At 42.8% G+C, this 14,782-nt stretch overlaps 1 protein-coding gene across 2 annotated transcripts in view; it reads left to right on the forward strand.

Moving 5' to 3' along the window:
* The window catches only part of G3BP1 (G3BP stress granule assembly factor 1), a 29,690-nt gene continuing 14,908 nt past the window's right edge, over positions 1 to 14,782 (forward strand). The window contains exon 1 of one of the 2 annotated variants that reach the window (XM_083488445.1): positions 1 to 206. The gene's annotated coding sequence lies outside the window, so the exon portion shown is untranslated. The remainder of the gene's footprint in view (positions 207 to 14,782) is intronic. The other variant, XM_083488446.1, reaches the window with a different exon arrangement.

Consider the following 14,782-nt stretch of genomic DNA (forward strand, 5'->3'; position numbering starts at 1 on the left):
CTATCGTTCTCCGAGCTGGGCATCGAGCTGGCTCCTAACTGGCTGCGGGCATGCCATAAAGTTAGGTTGCGCGCCGGGTATATTTAGCCGGTGGCTGAGCACGCTGTTGCGTGAGGTGCTTCTCGTCCCCTTCGGCCTGCCTGCCCGCCTTGTACGGAGTGAAACCGCCTCCTCCTCCTCCGCGTCCAGCTCCGCCTCGCCCGCAGGTTGGTGCGGGAGGGGCGCAGAGGGGTCACGTCCTTCACGGGGGTCGAGGGGGCCGCGTACCCCTGTGGCGTCTCCGCCGCCGCCACCGTCGCCATAGACACGCGGGGTCCCGGCGGCTACTGCGGCGGCGCTCCTCCCCCTCCTTGTCCCGCGCCGCTTTTCGCCCCGCGGGGCGGGAGCGGGACGCCGGTGGCGGTGTCCGCTGAGCCGAGGGGGGCGCTCGAGGCTGGCGGGCGTTTGCCTGGCCGGCCTGGCGGTATATTGAGGAGTGGGAGAAAGGGGAGGTTGGGGCATAACGGGGAGCGGCGAGCGGGGCACCCTCTGCGTGGCCGGGCCTCAGCCGTTAACAAGCCCTCTGGGTAGCAAAAGCGAGGCGAGAAGGACCCGCCCGTGCGGGGAAGTGCGTGATCTAGAAGAAGTGGGCAGAGAGAGCGGCTGGGCGGCTGTTAGCGGGTCGCTGCGCTGGCCTGCGAAGGGAACTCGGTGTTGGCTTAACGACGAGGGTCTCCTTTCTGACATGCGGAGGAGGCGGCGCCCAGCCTGGCGCGGTCCTCTCCCTCCCTACTCGATTGCTCGCCCCGCGCTATGAATAACTAACTAGGAAGGTTCCTGATCGTGCATGTAAAGCGGCCTACCAAAAGGGAGGGGGTGGGCAGGGGGAACGGGACCCTCTTGAAGCGCCGTTGCCGCCCTCCCCGCGCTTCTCTCGCGCCTCCAGAACCACCCACCCCACCAAACAAAAACCCGCGAGCTTTGTGAAAGAGCGGAAATGCACGAACGGTGCTCGTTCCACCGGTGTAGGGGGCGGAGGAGGAAAGCGACGGGATGTGCGAGACGCCGCTCCGTTCACTTGTCCGCGGGAGTAGCTGCGTAGGAACCGGAGCATAATGGTGCTCCTTTTCAGTGGGGCAGACGCTTGTGAAAAGGGGCCGCGGAAGTGAGCTGTGCTTCATTGTGCAAGGCTAGGCAGACGGAGCTGCAAGCTTTTGTCCCTTGCCGCACGCAGCCTGCTTTTCCCTAGCGCGCAGGCAAAAAAGCTAGGCTGGAATATAGAGAGCTAAGTAGCTTTGTTTTAAAGTGGCGTAGCCTTTCACTTGAGAGATGAGATCGGTAGTGTTTTAAACAACCCTGTGCTGTGGACGCTTAAAAGCCAAAAAGCCAAAGCCCTCCCAACAAGTTTTTGCCTGTAAAAAATAAAGTAATAAAGGCAGAAAAGTAAGGACACTTGCTCAAGGTTAGTCTTGGCGTGTTCATAGAAACTAGATTAAGCATGCCTGGAGCTTCTAGTAATTTCCAGTATCTTACTAAAAATTATTAGTTTTTCTATTGAAATAGCTTTAATGGGAATCGTTCACGGGCATGTTTTTCTGATAATTGAAATCTGGTTGTGTCAGGTGGCTGCATCATAATCTATTGCGGAGTATTTGTAGCAAGTAGCCATGTTTCCAGTTTGTGCTATTTTTGTCTGCCTCTCCCATGGACACAGTGCTAGGTTTAGGAAACGCAGGCAGACTACTAAGCTATAGAAAAATGCCCATTTATTAAGAGCTACTGTTTTGGGGGCACTTGCAGGGCTCTGGTCAGTCATTAAGTAAAATATAATTCCGCTGCTAAGGTGTTCTGTATGGTTAAGTGGAAAAATACCTTCATGTGTTCCCATAAGGGTTCACAAAGATGCCAACCATTTCAAATTTGCTAAATGCATAAATGAGACTTAAATGAATTTATCAATTGCTTGGCATTCAAATCTTTTTTGCACTTCTGTTTGTAGCAGCCAAAACAGCAATGGTAAAGTTTGCATTGTGCTGTCCAGACATGCTCTTCTGTGTACTTAACTGGAAGTGCTGCTTGAACTATTATATCTAAAAATAGCAGACCCTGGTGGTAGAATCCATTTTAGACTAAAATTTTCACCTGGTGTACTGAACTTTTTGTATTTGAATAAAACAATCTCAGGAGTTTTAGATTGTATATGTATAATCAATAGGGTCTTGGGTAATGAAATGTAGGATTTAACAGATTCCTTTTTTGGTTGTTCATAAGCTAATAATTTAAAGGAGTTAATAATAGGTATTCCCTACAGGTCATTTTTAAAGACAAACTACATGAAACAAACTTCTGCTTTCTTTTATATGGAGAGGACTTACATATTTCAGATATGCTACTGGCTTATTGACTTTTAAGCTAAGGATACCTTAACAAAGACAAACTAAGAAAATAAGGTAGTTGGATAAATTTCCTTACAATGTACTTCTGCTCACTCACCTAGACTTAAAAGTCTAGGAATAACAAGCATGAAGACAAGAGAAATGCCTTGATGGGTCATTTTGTGGTGGATTAATGCTCTCTAAATTTACCCACTCATAGTCCGCTGCTTGAAAGTTGCAGTAAAATTTTAGAGTTGTGATGCTCTAAACTAGGGGGTGAGAAACCTGACGTACTCCAGATATTGCTAAACCAGAACTTAAACCATTCCAGACCAAGATACTGGTTTTGGCAAATAAAGATCTGAATAGCTTAGGCTCAGGTTACCTGAAGAAGCTACTTTCCCCAAAGTGTATGGGCTTTCAGATCAGAGGAGGCCTTTTTGGCAATGCAGCTCCATTATAGAGCGTCCTTTCCCTTGAGGTTTGGATAGGAACCACTGGAGTGAACTTTTATTTTCTTCCAGGCCATCCAAGTTACGTATAACTACATTCCACTATCCCATCTCAGATCCTTGTATTGTTGAATTGTACTGGAAAATTTTAACTGTGTGTTATTGGCCCATTGCTTTTAAATTATAACTTGCCCTGAGATCTTCTATATAAAGTAATTAAAATTGTGACCCTACCCTCTACACTGCAGAACTCTGAGCGTTGGTAATACTTAACTGGAACTGATGGAGATTGGAGTTCCATCAGCATTTGAAGGGCATAAGGTTTCCTATCCCTTCACTAAACTGACATTGGCTTTTTAGGATTGGGAAAAATGTAGGGTTGTAGTGATCAATAGCTAATCCATAGATAGCCAGGAAAAGCAGCTACAAAATTACAGTAGGTTTGAAAATTATACCCCTGTTCAAACTAAAAATCAACACGTACATTTATTTATACATGTTTTTGATTATACATACATAAATTTATTAGTGCTTGATCTCAAAATGCAGTGAATTCCAAAGTGCAGGGAGTGTCACATTAAGTGACCAAGTTCTTACAAATGTGGAATGGGCATTATGTGACACCTGTAATGTGTCAATTCTGCTGACTGAAGAGGTTGGGTGGCACATGGGATAAGGTGATCTTGTAGGTAAACTGGTCCCAAGTTGTTGAGGGCTTTATGTACCAATAGTAGCACCTTGAGCTTTGCCCAGTAGCAAATTGGCAACCAGTGCAGATTTCTGAGCATAGGTGTTATATGCTGACAAGGCGTCACTCAGTAGTCATGGTGCAGCATTCTGCACTAACAGCAGCTTCTAGATCAAGCACAAGGGAAGCCCCACATATAGAGCGCATTGCAGTAATCCAGTCTTGAAGCAACCAACACATGAACTACTGTGGCAAGACTTTCCTGGTCCAGGAATGGCTGTACCTGTCAAACCAGCCGTGGTTGGTAAAAGGCACTTCTAGCCACTGAGGCTACCTAAGCCTCCAGAGATAGAGCTGGATCCAGAAGCACCCCCAAACGGCAAACCTGCTGTTGAAGAAATAATTGTGAAATATGAGTTTGAAAAAGCTTTTACATAAAACTGTTTAGGATTAACTACATTTTTACCTCTCCCCACACTCCAAACAGTTTGCATGTGACAGTTACTCAAATTCATAGTTCTGAATTCAGTTTCATTTCTGAAATGTTCTTCTGTGTTTTAAACGTGATATCACCCATCTTCAGTGGTGTTTAAGTCAAAACCACACTTAAGTACAGACTGGGCAGTTTAAACACTTTACTGGATCTTATGCACTCTATAAAATAAGTCTTGAGTGAAATCCAGAAGGTGCAAATCAGCTTAGCAGTTGCATTTCACTTCTGACTATTTGCAAACCACTATGATTTACATTTTGGGACGCGGGTGGCGCTGTGGGTAAAACCTCAGTGCCTGGGACTTGCTGATCGTAAGGTGGGCGGTTCGAATCCCCGCGGCGGGGTGAGCTCCCGTCGTTCGGTCCCAGCTCCTGCCTACCTAGCAGTTCGAAAGCACCCCTAAGTGCAAGTAGAGACCGCTTTATAGCGGGAAGGTAAACGGCGTTTCCATGTGCTGCGCTGGTGCTGGCTCGCCAGATGCAGCTTCGTCACGCTGTCCACATGACCCGGAAGTGTCTTCAGACAGCGCCGGTTCCCGGCCTCTTGAGCGAGATGAGCACGCAACCCTAGAGTCGGTCACGACTGGCCCTGACGGGCAGGGGTACCTTTACCTTTATGATTTACATTTAGGTAAAATAAGGAATTTTAAGGATTGAATGTTTTCAGCACCTTAAATGTTAACACTGCCTAAGAAAAGTTACGTTTAATGTTTAAAGTATTTCTTACACGTTACATCAACATCTTTACAACCTTGGAAGCCCTGGGGGCGGGGGGGGGGGTTTGAACCTGTGGTCCTCCAGGTGTTTGTGAACTATGACTTCCATCATCCCCAGCCAGAAAGTTATTGGGGATGGTGAGAGTTGCAGTCTAACATCTGTAGAGCCGCATATCTATCACATCTACTCAGTGTTAGAAACAGAGATGAAAGCTAGGAGCTAAATGGCGCCTTGAACCTAGGTAATAGGTGTGTGTAGGTGCGTTTTTTTAATATCAAGAATACAAAGCTAAAAATGAACTTCAGCTAAACTATGTTCATTTTTCACATGGTTTAGATCTCCCCTGCCCACACCCCTAATATTCTTAAGAGGGTCTCCTCCTGTCTTCAGAGAGTAGCTGGAAGTGGGGAGGCAGAAAAAGCTCCACCTTTCCTTCCACTATGCAGTTTTAATCTGAAATCATAGGCACAATACTGCGCTCAGAAACTGCTTGTGCTAATGAAATTCCCTGTCTCAAATGTGCCTAGAACAATAGGAGTTTTGAACACTGCACCTGCTGTGGCATCAATATTGGTATGCCAGAATAATAAAACACTCGTATTTGCACATGGACTTTGACAAATGGCTTTCTCTGATGTGAGCCCATTTCTAGACTTAAAGGTGAGTAGCTCGGTCTTGATACCCAACAGGAAGTTCAAGATTCTCTGCACAACAGTGATGTGGGTTTGCTGGAAAGTTTTCTGATGCCTAGGGCAGAGGTTTTCAAACTTTTTGAGTCCACGGCTCCCTTAACCAACTACATTCTTTCTGCGACACTCCCGTGGGGCTCAGAAGTCCAGTTATGTCACCTCTTGCCTGCAGAGCTGGCAGCCTCTCACCCTTTTTCGAACACCCTCCTTGGTGGAGTGTTCCCTCAGTCCTCTCCCTTCTCCTTGGGAGTCCTCCAGACAGCTGCTGCTGCTGCTGTCCCTGGTTTCTGAACTGCCCCCCCCCCCAGGTGCTTCCCAGAGGCACCATTCGCCTGCAGAGCTTATAGCCAGGGCTATTGCAATAAACAGCTGTGCAAGCCTTTGTGAGGCAGACACGAGAGGGCATCATAGGAACGAGGGAAGGAAAGAGGGACAGAGGCCAGTGTTGTCCGTGGCACCTCTGACCATCATTCAAGGCACCCCAGGGTACCACAGCACACTGTTTGAAAACCACTGGCCTAGGGCTAGAACACTTCCCATAGAAAAATAAAGAAATGAAAAGTGTTCTACCTTACATCAGTGCTGCCCATTGTTGAGAATTACTGTACCTGAGATGGATAGAAGATGTAGGACAAATCCCTCTGTTAGTTTTCTAGTACTTGTGAATAAATAGGGTATGTATTTTTTTATTCTGCTAATCTGTGTGAAAGATGGGAAGCAGTAAGACACATTGTTGTTGGCATCCATCTGTCTTGAGAGACAATAGAGTGCACCATCTGAAAAACTCCAGTGTAGAAGTCTTGGCAGCGTATCTCAGCAGTCCAGGTGACAACGCCACCTCTGCCACTCCCAGCCTTGCTGTTGTAGTTCAAAGGAAAGCAAAACAGTACATGTGGCACTAGCTTGGCTGCAGGAATTGCCAGAATGAGGTGAGCAAAGTGCCATCCTACTGCCTTGGGGACTCTGGATTTGTGTAGGGTTTAGTCCTTAGCCTTTCCTTCTCCTGGAGATGTCCCACAAGGTAGCGTAAAAGGATTTTTCCTTGGCAGTTATTAACTCCTGAAGCCTTTCTCACGAATGAGTATAGCCACAAGGCAGCAGAGTTTGAGGTCAGAGTTTAAGGTCTCCTAGATGGCCAACTTTCCAGGTTAACAAGCCCCATCTGTCTTCTGATTTTCTTCAGACATGAAGGGAACAGCTGATGTCCAGTTAGCTTTCTAATGATCTCTGCCCAGTAAACCATGGTTTATTTGACTGAGAGCCTTGTGCTTCTGTTCTGCCCTCCTTTCTCTTGTGTGTCGCAGCTGACAATGTCTGGGGTTTGTTAAACCATAGTCTTACATTATATCTGAACTGGGAAACTGGCTTAAACTGTTTTCAAACCATAATCTTATCCTGGTTTGATATCTGAGTTTGTAGCCTGAGATTAAGCTACAGATTAAGCTAGTTTGCATTAAGTAAAAAGGTAAAGGACCCCTGACAATTAAGTCCAGTCGCGGACGACTGGGGTTGCGATGCTCATCTCGCTTTACTGGCCGAGGGAGCCGACATTTGTCTGCAGACAGTTTTTCCGGGTCATGTGGCCAGCATGACTAAGCCGCTTCTGGTGAAAGCAGAGCAGCGCACAGAAACACTGTTTACCTTCCTGCTGGAGCGGTACCTATTTATCTATTTGCACTTTGATGTGCTTTTGAACTGCTAGGTTGGCAGGAGCTGGGACCAAGCAATGGGAGCTCACCCTGTCGTGGGGATTCGAACCTCAGACCTTCCGATTGGCAAGCCCACAGTGCTGTCTGTCCATTTTTATTCAATAGGATGCTGCTATTTCAGCATGTAGGAGAAGAGAGGATGAAGTTTGTGGTGTAGAATTGCTTCTCAAATATAATAAAATAGTTTGATAGGATTTTGTTTAAACTGGTCCTGATACAGTACTTTTAGTTTCACTGTGTGTACTAAGCACATGTACACTTGTAGGAGGGCTTGGGTCAGTGCTACAGAAATAATAGTTGAACCAAAGTACTGTACATGAAATCATACCAGCTGAGCATATGGACATGAGCCTCCTCTTCCTATATATGTTTTCTTTCCAGCGGTACATGTAAAGTTTTCTGGAGGGAAAATTTTGGTTTAACTTGTGCAGGTTATCCTTGAAATAAGGTGGCTGCTTAGTGCAAAACTGGCTACAAAAGCAGCAGCTTTGGGGTGATGAATTTCCCTTTGTTCAATCCTTGGGACTTGCTTGGCTTGTCCCCCTCCCCTAAAAGGACAGCACCTAGAATTCTATGTGCAAACATTTTCTTTATTACGTAAATATGTGTGCTTTATGACTACATATTTCTGGTCATCAAGGTCTGAGCCAGCAAAAGAATCCAGTTGTATTGCTTCCTTTCTTGTTTTTATTAGGTAGCAATTGTTTAAGCTAATCCTGGTTTAAGAGAGGTTTTTACTTTGAGTGCAATACTGATATGAGCAGCTGAAGATGCTTACAGCCACTGAAAATCCAGAAATCCACAGTTCAACCAGAGCAAATGATAAGTTCTTGTTCTTTATGTGCTTATATAATGGCAGCTAAACTCATTCAAAAGCCTGCCAGAAGATTAGTCATACAAAGATCAGCACAGATACACTACTTAGTCTTAGCAGGTCTGAATGTGAACTTGGCTCCATACATGCAGAGCCACTGCTGCAAGTGCTCTGCTTCTAGCTGCAGGAAAGCATACCTCAGGTAATGAAGGGGACATAAAACAGGGCTTTATTTTCTGAATGCAACTAGTCCAAGTTGGTGTTCAGTGACTTGAAGGGTTCTTAACACAGAAACTAATACTTTTAATTGAACTCAGAAACAGTAGTATCTGATGAAATTGCTGTAACACAGCTTGAATGTGTCTTAGTCAGTAGAAGGCACACAGTAGCATTTTGCATTGGCCGATAGGTTTGCTTAGATAGATCTGACTCTCATGGTTGGGGTAGTCAAAGTGAGGTCTGATTTAAATGTCTGAAGTATGCCAACTCATGGTTTGTTCTCAGATAACAAACCATTATGTGATGCCATGGTTTGTTGGTTTATAAACCGACTAGTTTGAACTATGATTTGGCCTTATGAGCTAATCCAACTCCTTTAGTTTAACCATGGTTTTAAATTGTGGTTTGGTTAGCCACAGCAAATGCAAAGCTACAGAGGCATGAGTAGAATTCTTAGAGGGAAAGGATATGCTTTGAGTGTGCTTTAAAGGTATAGTATGTACAAAGCTGAAGATGGGCCAAAGATCCAACTCAGAATAAGGCTTTCTTAGCTTTCTGAAATGAAAAGCTATATATAAATTACCTAACTAATGGTCAGTACTTTCTTTAAAGAAGGAGAAACCTTCCATTTCTCCAGGAAGACATTCAGTGTCTTGGCTAGAAGACCATTGTTCGTTGACGCTGACCTTCACCAACTGCTGTTCAAGAGCCAAAGTACATGTAGTGGTTTTCATAACGGCAAACTGTCAGCATTCACAGGAGATATATTCAAAATTGATCCAAGCAACTCATACTTCTTTATAGACTAGCCTGCCATTGTCACATCTGTAGCTCCAACAAATTGAGCAAAAATGGAACTTCTGAGTAGATGTGTAAACTTTGTGGTACCTGTAATCGACACCTCAAAGATTTTCTCTGCTTTTGAATTATTTAATGTCGGGACCCCCATGCTAAAGCTTAAAAATAGCAGGAATCAGTCAATTGATGTCTTAATATTTATTTTCTTTACAAATAACAATATAGTTTTTTTAAAAAAAACACCCAACAACATTAATCTTAGAACCCAGGAAAGCAAATTCAGTGGCCCAGTTGGCACACTACAGTAAATCATTGTTAAAAGTTAAATGTGATATAGCAAGAATGTGCAGAATACTAGTTACAAGGCATGAGCACTGGTTGACATATAATGCCAAGTCAGCTTCTCTCTTGCTTTCTCTCCAGGGTCCTGTGGGTAGAATTGGAAGAGGAGCGCCACAGTGCTGCGAACCAGCATGCTGCTTGCTTTATCCCAATGTTTCATTTATTGTTTAAAACAGGCATAGGCAAACTCGGCCCTTCAGATGTTTTGGGACTACAACTCCCATCATCCATGACCACTGGTCCTGTTAGCTAGGGATGATGGGAGTTGCAGTTCCAAAACATCTGGAGGGCCGAGTTTGCCTATGCCTAGTTTAAAGTGACACGAACCAGGCCTTTCTCACATGATATAAAATTATTCAAAAGAAAACAAGCTCCTAATAATTTATGTTCTTGTATGCTGCCTCACTTCTGCGAATGCACAGTTGAAATGTTTTCTGTCAGTAGGAAGGTGCGACTCAGTATAAATGTTGGGAGGGAATTTTTGTTGTCAGTTTGGCTAGGAGCCAGATAAAAGTATTGGGTCGCAATGTTTCTTGCTTGGAGCAATATACAATAGCCATCAATGCACTCTGGAATGGTGTTTCTCATGGCATTAAATTTGTGTAAGGTAATTGTATGACATCACACACTCTAGGGATGGCAATTCTAACAGTTCTGCTACCCAACCATCAATATTAAATATAACTTTGGATTTCTAAGTCATTGAGATTAGTTTCTTAGCAACTAAGATCACACATTGAATCTAAGCCACATGCATCTTACTTAAGTGCAACTCAGATGAAGGGTGTTGGTCCTACTACTGGACTTACCTGTTTTTCGTTAAAGTTTGTGGTTTATAACACTTTATTCCTTGAAGGCTTCTTGTGGACTTATTTGAGTTGGAAAATAAAGATACATTATCAAATGAACAAAAAACTATACTTAATGTGAGATAATTATTTTTTTTAGATCCCCCCCCAAGTCAAATACCATTTATGCGTGTTAGATTGCCCTCTTATTTATTAATACCTCCTACTAAGAATATGTAGGAGGTTAAGCTATTGGACTTAAGAGCCCCCCAGTCCTCTGGGAGTATAGGATCCCCCAATTCTGTTTGTGCAAAGCATATGGAACCCAGCTCCACTCTTATATGACAATATTTTTACTCTGGAGAAAATAGACAATATTTCCAATGAATTAAAATCAATTCTGGTGTTTGAGATGGTGTAAGCCTCAGGCACAAACACAGAGATTAGGAGTGCCATCCCTGTACATGTCTATTCAGCTACATTGACTTAAAGGGGGCTAATTCTTGGGTCAGTATTCAACTGCAGCCTGAGATTAGTCCTACATATACCGTATTTTTTGCACCATAACACTCACTTTTTTCCTCCTCGAAAGTAAGGGGAAATGTCTGTGCGTGTTATGGAGGGAATGCCTATGGGTGGCATGCCTACGGATTTTCCTCCTCTAAAAACTACGTGCGTGTTATGGTCGGGTGCGTGTTATAGAGTGAAAAATATGGTACTTACAAGGGAGTAAGCCTCATCCAGCACAGTGGGCCTTCATTTTGAGTAAACATGCAGAGAATCAGGCAGTAAGAAATGTTTAATGTGGTTATAGCATCATTATTTGATATTAAGCAATTTAGTTTGTAAGTCTTTGAAATATAATAGGTCTTGAGTATGCAGTAATTGCTAGACTGTGAAATGTTCTCTCAATCAGGCTCGTCATAAAAAAGGGTGACCTTCAGTTCTGAGTGTCTGTTGAAGCCAGGTTAGTGAGTTACAGAGCACGTAAAGATTGAATTTCTGTACATCAGCCAGTGTCCTTCATTTAGCCCAAGGTGCAACAGTGGTAAAAGGGAGGCAGAACTGAAACAGTTTGTTCCAACTTCCAAAAGTAGGTCCAAATCAAGAGATCTCCAGAATTATTCATATTGGCTGGGGTTGCTCATAGTGTCTGTCTTAATATTGGGAGATTGGAAAAGCAGAATGAATGAGAAGTAGCTGAATATGGAAAGTCATATCTCTCTTGCTTTGTAGATAAGTATATGTTACACAAATTTTAGACAAATTGTAGTTGGTTGAATGCAAGAGATGATGACCAGTTGTGCCATGTGAGTTCCTAAGTGTAAAGTGGTACTTGTGCTGCCAAAAACAGCATGGGCACTTAACCTCTGTGTGTGCCTGAGAGGAGGTCTTCTGTAATTGTGGTTAGGAAAGGTAGCTGTAGTAGGACAGGTGGTAGCATTGGGCAATATGCTGATATATCCAAAACCAGTTTGAAGTCCATATGATATCAGTTTCATAATTTTTGACCTCGCATATCGCGAATCATGATGTGTGTTAGGGCTGAACAATGTATTGCTTTCAGCATTGTGAAATATCGCCAGCCTTACTGTAATATACTGATATATCACGATGTCTGAAATAAGGCTCTAACTATATAGAGGTGCACGAGGTAATGTCCTGACAACTGCTACTGTTTAGGAGTCTAAAACTGATACATTTTTACTTACCTGTAACATTGTTACAACTGTTATTTTATAGTACAAAGCGACAGGAATCATGAGAGAAGCAGTGATTGGCTTCACGGTTTTTCCCACATCACAATTTTTTTTTACATAGCATACACATCATGATTCACGATATATCACTATGTTGAATATTATGAAACTGTTACCATAATGTGGACTTTAAACCGATTTTTTGACTATGTATTGATACGTTGCCTAGCCTTAATGTGCGTGTGTGTGCGTGTGCGCACCATGCAAAAATCAAATGCAAATCCCATGAAGCCAGCCAATGACTACACAGCTCCATCCTTATTTCAGGCATCGTGATATTTCAGTATATTGTGATGTTTAGCTGGTTATACATCACAATGTGGAAAACCAGATATCGCCCAGCCCTATTCTGGAACTTACATGTAGGGTGAAATTTAATCGTACAAAGTGTTTATGGTCATAAGAACCCTCTATAGCTTCCAGCTGATTCATTCATTAATAGGTGACAGAAATAAAGGATTATTGGATATTTCTCGGTTTGCAACATGACTGAAATGAAATGCAGCTGTGAAACAAGTGAATGCTTCCAGGGTTTTTTGTTGAGTTTGTAGTAGGGTAATTTGGGTATAAAATGGCTATACTGTACAAGAAGAGTTGTAGACTTTTCTCATCTCCCTTTAAGGAGATGAGCTCAAATATAGCAGCTTTGATCACATGATTCCCCTTCCTCAGTCTATAATAGGAAGGGCTTAAATGGCTGGACCTCTTTTAGCCTGGAAAAAGAGTCTTTGTAAGGTGACTTTGGCAGACGTGCAATGGGGATGGGATACAAGAATAATTTTCATTAGGGTGTCAGTGGATAGGCTGAGCTTGATATTTGCCACTGTTTTGTGAAGCCACGTACAGCAATAAACATTTTTCTTACTCTGCTTTTATTTGTGGCTCTTTATAGTTGGGAATCATAGTAGGTACATAGGAAATTAACTTAATTGAGTCAGATGATTTGTCCATCCCATTGGCCCACTCATGGGATTCCTTCCCAAGCTGGAGATTCAGGTATTGAACCAAGAACCTACTGTATTTCATGAAAGCATGTGCTTTTCTTTAAAAGTGTGCCCTTCCCTTTAAATGTGTTTTTGTGTAGTTGTAATTTCCTTGCTGCAAGAGATTACCAGTATATTAGTTTTCCACAATTCTGAGTTGCTTGTGTTAATAATTCCAGACATAAAAACATTAAACAGTCACCAAACATGGATAACTCTTCTTCAACACAAGGGAAACTTAACATACGTATTGACTGTTTTGTAAAGACGAGACCAGGCCATTGAAAAATCCAGAAATTCGGAAGACTGATTGCACTGCAGTAGTCAGACTGCAATATTTTATCTTGGAAAAATTCCCCCCCCTCCCGCCCACCACCACCACCACAACCAGCATGCCTTGGACTGCTGTGTAAAAGTGTTGAGTAATGTATTGGAAGTAAATTACATGCTCTGCTCTATCGGTCACAGACCTTTGTTATGCTGCTACTATATGCACAGACTAATATGTGCTGCAAAACTAATGCCTTCTTGTGGTTTCATTTTTAAGTTACATTTCAACAATATGTTACTTTTGGGGAGAAAATACATCAGAAAAGTCTTGATGCTGATTAAAGGTCAATTTAAAAGGCTGGGTGATAAAATTGTACACATAGTGAAGATGTTCTGAGCTTCAGGTGGCTGCTCAGGTGAACTGGACATTCTTCCCATCTATAGCAGTTATGTCACTCCCACTAGTGTGAACAGAACATACAGAAGTGCAATATCCCTAATAGCATGGAAAACCAATTGCAATTCCACTTGCATCTTACACTGAAAGAAAGGTGATTATTAATTTTAGGAGCCACCTCTTTGGAAGCAGCTCTAAACAAATGTGTGTCAAGTCTGACAGATGTCAAACTTCAGTGTGCTTGGGAATGTAAATGTTGGCATATTAGTAATTTAAGCACTGGGGGTTATGGCCTGTTTTCAGATAAGTCATTAAAAATAGTGGTTGAATGATACATAACTGTTCATGCACTAATGTTTGATGTAAATATGAAAGCAGGTATGAACCATCTTAAACATACATTTTTCTCAATGCCATGTTAGCCTATTGCAGATTTAAACTAAGGGGGTAGATCAAGCAGTTCAGGTTTAAAAAGTAACCCTTAGTACAGACCAACTTACCTAAGCCATCTGGTGATCTTTCTTAGTGACTATGCATTAAATGACTGGGTGGCAGCCAACTAAACAGTTATGGTAGTGTAGGCAATTTTGGCTGTGCTACAAGACTCCACCCCCCCCTGCTGCCACTAAATTTGTTCTGGGGTTCCCCAACCCTCAGGAGCAGATCTAGGGAGTGCATGGGGAAAGGAGATGAAGAGAAGTTCTGTTTTGTTGAACTGCTGGCTTTTCTCAAATGTGCTGATGCTTGATGTAGCCAGACCTTTTTAGAGCACTTATACTCCTTGCGATAACTCAGTGTGGTAGATGATTGTTTCCATTTTTAAAACTCAGACTTGTAGTTTTCTAAGACCATCAATATGTTTATATTTCTTGGAACATGGAAGGGGGGCCCAAATTTAAGGCCTTGTCTACTAGGCCACTCTGACTCTTCCTACAACATCTGTGTGTGATATTATCTATTTATTTGATGTATTTATATCCACTCTTTCCACCAAGTTTATGATATATTGCTTAGCTGGTAGCTGAGATAAAGGTTCAATCTTCATTTTATTTTAGACAGTCCCCCCCCCCCACTTTTAGACTGTATCACTTTTAGATTTGTATCCAAATAGGATCACAGGGTTTTTCCTAATACAGCCATAAGACAATAAAACATCAACTTTAATTGTTTTACTGGTATTTAATTGTTTTACTGGTGTATGGGATGTTAGGGGAGGGGGTAGTACCTCTGGTGGGGGACACTGCTCCTTCGGAGTAGTTCGTCTACTTTTGGTCCCCACAATGCACTCAGCTATGCATGCAAATACAGGT

This window comes from Podarcis liolepis, assembly GCF_965112155.1.
Source record: "Podarcis liolepis genome assembly, chromosome: 2".
NCBI lineage: Eukaryota > Metazoa > Chordata > Lepidosauria > Squamata > Lacertidae > Podarcis > Podarcis liolepis.